We start from the raw sequence: 7,082 nt of genomic DNA, 5'->3' as shown, positions 1-7,082 counted from the left end.
GCCAAATGCAGAATTGTTCGCCATTAATCCAAATAGAATGATGATGATTTAAAAATGCATAAGCAACGTCCATCCTGCCTTATTCTATCATTTAGGGAATTCACTTTAAATACACCCTATTTAAGAAATGTATCGCATGTTTTCGACCGCTGAGAGGTAGCGGCTGTAGCGTAGTGGATTAGTATAAGACCCGAACGCCAGCGACCGGGGTTCAAATTCGCCGGTCTATCATCATGCATTTTACCCCCATAGATGTGGTGCCAGCACGGCCTTGAAAATATGGGTTCAAGTTCGAAATAAGCACAAAAATATAATTCCATAAGCTTTAGTGAATAAGTATTCCATATGCATGAGAATTAGGACTTTTTAAGCTTCACATAAATTCGCGTCACTTGGGAGTCGAACCCCCCGCGCAGAAATTCAAGACTGAAGCTCTACCTCCACTCTAGCGCTCTGTCACTGAGACACAATGCGCATTGTCTACATAAGGTCCAAAAGGACGATCAAATAACGAACACCCTCTGATGAGAATCTGTATCTCTCATGTAGAACCCCAATTTCGTTGTTTGCACAATGACAATAAAGTCTGAAATCTGAATATCGTCAGACAATGCCAAGGGATCGGTTCTGTCCCGTAAAACCCTTGTCTCCGGAGAGACGCCTGTACGAGAAGTGCGCCGGGGTCCACGGGAACACCCACAAATGGTGACGCCATTGTCAGAGGAGGGGCTAGGAAGCTGCTCACGCCGATTTAAGTAGCCGATCTCCGGCTAGACTAAGCCGAAAAACTGCTCCCGACCAGGTTTGGTTGCGAGCATAAGTCACCATGGTGATACAGCGACGCTAAAAGAGATCGACTTTCGTGGTACAACTAACCCAGGCTTGGAGCTCAACATACCTCGCTAACCCTCTAAGCGAGCTTCGTGGTACAGGGCCCAGTAAAGTGACTGTGTGGAATTTGTTGTAATGTTTAAGATAGTAGTTCTCTGTTGTACCACCAGGCGGGGCTCTACTATAAAGTGACACTGGCATTATGCATTTCCTGTGTTCTGTGAATGCACGAGTAAAAAGACCTGTGGATAGTATAGCGACACTTCTAAGATTCTACATAAAGTTACATGGTGACACATCGTTCTCCGTTGTCCGTGTCTTTGGTCAGGTTACTACATTTTTGGCGATGAGGTAAATTGGAAGAGTTTTTTTTTTACATTCCGTTTTTGTTTGAAAAAAGAAAATAAAAAAGTGTGCAAGCTAGCCTGCGTTATCTTCATGAGTGAAGCCAGTGAAGAGGAGCTGGAAGACGGGAATCAACAGATTGCGGTAGGAGAGCCTCGCGTTCAGATGGCTACGTTTGGAACGATCGGGGAATTCGTCGAGGGGAACGAAGACTGGACGGAGTATGAGGAAAGGCTGGGACACTTTTTCCGCTGCTAATGGAGTAACAGAGGAGCCTAAACAGCGCTCCATTCTCCTGAGTGTGTGTGGAGCGAGGACTTACAGACTGATAAGGAACTTAACCACACCGAGGAAACCGGGGGAAGTTCCATATGCGGATCTAGTCAGGCTCGTTGGGAACCACCACAATCCAAGGTCATCGGAAATTGTCCAGCGCTTCAAATTCCACAACCAGTTCAGGAAGTCAGGTCAGTCTGTAGCTAACTTTGTGGCAGAATTGAGGCAGCTTTCAGAACATTGTGAGTTTGGGGCATACTTAGATGACATGCTCCGTGACAGATTAGTGTGTGGAATGAATAATGACTCCATTCAGCGCCGTTTGCTGGCGGAAAAGCCACCATTGACTTTTAAAAAGGCACTAGAAATGTCGCAAGGAATGGAAATGGCGGCAAGTAATGTCAAAGACATCCAAAGTTGTCAGATAGGAGCGCCATCACAGGCTGTACACCATGTAAAGAGAGAGGCTGTAAAACCAGCAAGGAGAGTGGAATGTTTTAGGTGTGGAGGGGCACACTATGCAAATGATTGTACATTTCTTGAAGCAGTGTGTCATACCTGTAATAAAAAGGGGCACTTAGCTAAAAAATGCAGGAGTGTGGAAAATAGGGGAAAGAATGAAAAATGGAAAGCCCAGCAGAATCAAGCGCCCACACATTATCTTGAGGGAGATGAAGGAGAGGCAGCTTGTGCCTTCAACATGTTCGCTGTGGATACCAATGAGGAACCGTCTATGCCCTATTATGCAACCGTGACTGTTGAAGGAAAGGACATAATGTTTGAAATTGATTCTGGGGCTACGGCATCGGTCATAAGCGAGGAGACCTACAAGAGGACATGGGGAAACAAGCCACCTCCTATTAAGCCATCAACGCTCAGACTGAGGACATATACAGGTCAGGCTATACCTCATTTGGGGGTGTTAGATGTGAGCATTTCAGTGGGAGGTCACGAGGGCTCAAGGCAGATTTGTAATAGCCAAGGGTGGGGGACCTAGTTTATTGGGTCATGACTGGCTTCGCAAAATCAAGCTGGATTGGCATGAGATTAAGTATGCTCACACTACAGAGGACATTCTGCAGCGCTACAGTGATGTGCTCAGAGAGGAACTGGGCACACTTAAGGGCGTGACTGTGAAGCTTCATGTTGACCCAGATGCAGCGCCGCGTTTCTTTAAGCCCAGAGTGGTCCCCTATGCAATGAAAAGCAAAGTAGAGGAAGAGCTGGAACGTTTGCAGGGGATGGGCATTGTGGAGCCTGTCCAGTTTTCAAGGTGGGCAGCGCCCATTGTTCCTGTTTTGAAAGCAGATGGAACCGCAAGGATTTGTGGAGACTACAAGCTGACCGTGAATCAAGTCTCAAAGCTGATAGAGTATCCGTTGCCACGGGTGGACGACCTGTTTGCAACTCTGGCTGGAGGTAAGCTGTTCACCAAGCTGGATATGAGCCATGCTTACCAGCAGCTACTTCTAGATGAGGATTCAAAACAGTATGTCACCATAAATACCCACAAAGGATTATTCAAGTACAACCGCCTGGTGTTCGGAGTGGCATCCAGCCCGGCCATTTTCCAAAGGACGATGGACACACTATTGCAAGGGATTCCACATGTAGCCGTGTACCTAGATGACATATTAATCACAGGGGCTACTGAGGCTAAGTACTTTGAAAACTTAGAGCAGGTGCTCAAGAGACTCTCAGACGCTGGGCTGCGCCTGAGAAGGGAAAAATGTGTGTTTATGGCAGAACGGGTGACTTACCTGGGACATACCATCACCGCAGAGGGGCTCCGTCCAGTGGAAGACAAAGTGAGGGCTATCAAGGAAGCTCCAAGCCCTAAGAATGTCACAGAACTCCGCTCATTCCTGGGTATGGTGAATTACTATGGGAAATTCCTGCAGGATTTATCGAAGGCGTTAGCCCCACTGTATAAGCTGCTGCACAATGACACCAAGTGGCAGTGGTGTGTAGAGCAGGAGCAAGCGTTTAAAGAGGTAAAAGAACTCCTTCATTCAGCAAAGCTGCTAGTGCATTATGATCCAGAAAAAGACATTGTGCTTTTGTGTGATGCCTCGCCCTATGGAGTGGGGGCAGTCCTCTCCCATGTCATGAAAAATGGATCAGAGAAACCTGTTGGTTTTGCATCAAGAACATTAACGGCTGCAGAGAAGGGTTACTCACAGTTGGCCAAAGAGGGTCTAGCCATTGTTTTTGCCGTAAAGAGGTTCCATCAGTATTTGTATGGCCGGGTTTTCAAGATCTATAACGACCATAAGCCATTGATGAGCCTGTTCAGTGAAACACGCGGCAATCCGCCGCTAGCGTCAGCAAGAATCCAACGCTGGGCACTTATCTTGTCAGCCTACCAATACAGCATTGTGTACAGAGCAGGGAAGGACAATGCCAATGCTGATGCGTTGAGTCGCCTGCCATTGCCTGAGACACCGGTCTCAACATATGTGCCTCCAGAGACTGTTTTTTCGTTAGAAAAGTTGCCACAGACACCTGTAAAGGCAGCCCAGGTCAAGCAGTGGACAGAGAGAGACCCAGTGCTGGCCAAAGTAAAGAGTTACCTGCTACAGGGTTGGCCCAGTGTGGTTGACAGTGAGGACCTGCAAACTTATTCCAAACGCAAGACTACAGGATGGGTGCATTTTCTGGGGTGCAAGGGTAGTCGTCCCTCCCCCAGGTCGCTCACAGATTGTGGAGGAGATACATGAGGCCCATCCGGGGGTATCACGAATTAAGAGCCTGGCAAGCTCCTATGTCTGGTGGCCAAAGATGGATTTAGACCTGGAGAACAAGGTGAAGTCCTGCACACAATGTCAGTTAAATCAGCACCTGTCACCACCAGCCCCTTTGCATCCCTGGGTGTGGCCAGACCATCCCTGGTCTAGACTACATCTGGATTTTGCTGGCCCGTTCATGGGGGAGATGTTTCTCATCATGGTGGATGCCCACTCCAAGTGGATAGAAGCGCACATCATGAGCAACATAACAGCCCCCAAAACCATAGACAAGCTCAGACAAATATTCGCAGTTCATGGGCTGCCTGATACGGTGGTCACGGATAATGGTCCAACGTTCACCAGTGAGCTGTTTGGTGAGTTCATGGAACAGAATGGAATTCGCCATGTTCGCACAGCTCCTTTCCGCCCAGCCTCGAATGGATTGGCGGAGCGAGCTGTCCAGACGGTGAAGGAGGGTTTGAAGAGAATGAAAGGTGAGTCTCTAAGCACCAGACTTTCACGTTTCCTGTTTAAATACCGTCTTACCCCACAGACCACTACGGGACGTGCTCCCGCAGAGATGTTGATGGGGCGTAGGCCCAAGTCAAAGTTGGACCTGTTGCGTCCAGACATGAAGGCCACGGTGATGAGGAAGCAGGAAAAGCAGAAGTAATAATTAATTAAATAATTGTTGTTAAAGTTAAGGGGTAAAAGACAATGACACTAACTTAGCTTAAATTAACAAGTTGATTTGTATTCGGAGAATGTTGGAATTTAGTGGGGGAGGAGTGTTGTAATGTTTAAGATAGTAGTTCTCTGTTGTACCACCAGGCGGGGCTCTACTATAAAGTGACACTGGCATTATGCATTTCCTTTGTTCTGTGAATGCACGAGTAAAAAGACCTGTGGATACTCTGTATGGCAACACTTCTAAGATTCTACATAAAGTTACATGGTGATACATCGTTCTCCGTTGTCCGTGTCTTTGGTCAGGTTACTACAATTGTCATTTCAGCCATATACAAAGTATACAGTGAGATGAAATAGCGTTTCCCAAGAACATAAGGTGCAACATAGAGCGACAATAATAATAACATCAACAACAACAACAACATGCTAAATATAACTGCAAACCAGTAAAGTGACTGTGTGGAATTTGTAGTGCGGGAATATAAATATAAATATGTGTGTGAGGGGTGGGAGGGGTCATCCACAATGCTGGTTGCCTTGCGGATGCAACGAGTGGTGTAAATGTCTGAGATGGAGGGGATTCCCTAGTGATGCAAGGTTTTTTCTTTCATTTTGGACTGCACACACATCGCGAGTGACGGATACTCGCACAATGTACACACATCACTGTCTTTACAATTTCTAGGCAACCGAAGTTTAAAGATTGTCAAGTGGTTAACTCTTGAATCGCATGTACTAAGACCTGATGGGTTGGTGGTCTGAGAACAACTCATTAACGCGGGGATAAGGGGTTCGATTCCTTAATGAAGCTAGCTTTTTTCTTTCATATTTGACTGGATGTTTGTATGCCATTTTGCGTAACTTGTAGTTTATGATGAAGAAATGTTACTGGGGTTAAAGGCACCCAGTGCAACTTTACGTAAACATTCAATGAAAAATAAACATTAAATTTCTAGTCTTTTTTACACGTAGTAAGTTTCAATAACTCCATACCATTACATATCGACATTCAAGGAGCAAAGATGAGACGTCGTTGTGTGGTGAGAACTGATAGAAAATCGTAAACAACAACAATCGCCGGTGGGGAGAAGCCATTTTTCCATTGACTGGAAGCCTGCTTTATTTATTGTAGGTTACAAAAAATAAAGAAAATGGCGGCATTGTTGTTGTTATCGATTTTGTATCAGTTCTCACCACACAACGACGTCTCATCTTTGCTGCTTAAATGTCGGTATGTAATGATGGTATGGAGTTATTGAAACTTACTACGTGTAAAAAAGACTAGAAATTGAATGTTTATTTTTAAGCCTCGAAAGTTGCACTGGGTGCCTTTAAGGTTAGGGTAACGCTAAGGGTAAGACACAAAGTGTTTTTGCAACACAATATTTCTTACAATAACAAAGTCCAAAGTTTTGATGACTCCAGTAGGAAATTTAAGATACCTAGAGAAATGCGTGAGTGCTCACAAAACACACAGGGTGATCATTTCTGATATACAGTACAAAAGCTGAAACTATTAGCCAGGAGTGGGAAAGATGCAGACGCAGACGTGGGAAGCAATAAGACACACACACCAACACACAGTTGCCTGTTGCAAAATGGTTCAGAGTTTAATAGAAATAGTTAGGGTTAGCTGGTATGGTGTTATCTGGTATGGCTATAGTCTAATGTTAGCTTAGTTCGTGTTGTTTCGTCATGTTAATCGCTAGTAATAGTAAGTCATTGATAGAAATATAGCCTATCATCACAGACTGTAGGAATGTCACCCACCCTCCATTGCGTACGACACTGACGCTCGTAATCCTGTAGTCGTGCAAGAGAGTTCGTGCACAGATCCCTGAGACAAACGGCTACGCGCACACATGCACACACCCATAGCGAGTGACGTAGCCTAAAGTCCCGCCCAGGGCGAAGTGGCGTCGATTTGTCCCGCTCATCTAGAGCTGCTGCGGGACAGTCTTCTCCGCCATTTTCAAAATATTACTATATACGTCAAACCAGAGAATGTCTAATATGAGTAGACGGGCTCTGGTCAAACCTGGCACAATGCTAGGCATAGAAAAGCAAGTACCAAGCTAGGTCGTGGATGATCAGCTGGTCTGACGAGAAAGTGACGTAGTTCCCGCCCAGACGCGATTGGCTGATGTTTGCAAAATGTTTTGTAAAACGTTTTGCTAAATCTTTTTCAAAACGTTTTTCAAAATCTTTTGC

At 45.6% G+C, this 7,082-nt stretch overlaps 1 pseudogene; it reads left to right on the top strand.

The window, feature by feature from the left end:
- Window positions 1–1,796: 1,796 nt before the first annotated feature.
- LOC132472970 (uncharacterized protein K02A2.6-like) lies at window positions 1,797–4,854 on the top strand (annotated as a pseudogene).
- The last annotated feature ends 2,228 nt before the right edge of the window (window positions 4,855–7,082 follow it).

Source organism: Gadus macrocephalus, chromosome 15, assembly GCF_031168955.1.
Source record: "Gadus macrocephalus chromosome 15, ASM3116895v1".
In the NCBI taxonomy this organism is placed as follows: Eukaryota; Metazoa; Chordata; class Actinopteri; order Gadiformes; family Gadidae; genus Gadus; species Gadus macrocephalus.
This window is presented reverse-complemented; position numbering and strand designations above follow the sequence as displayed.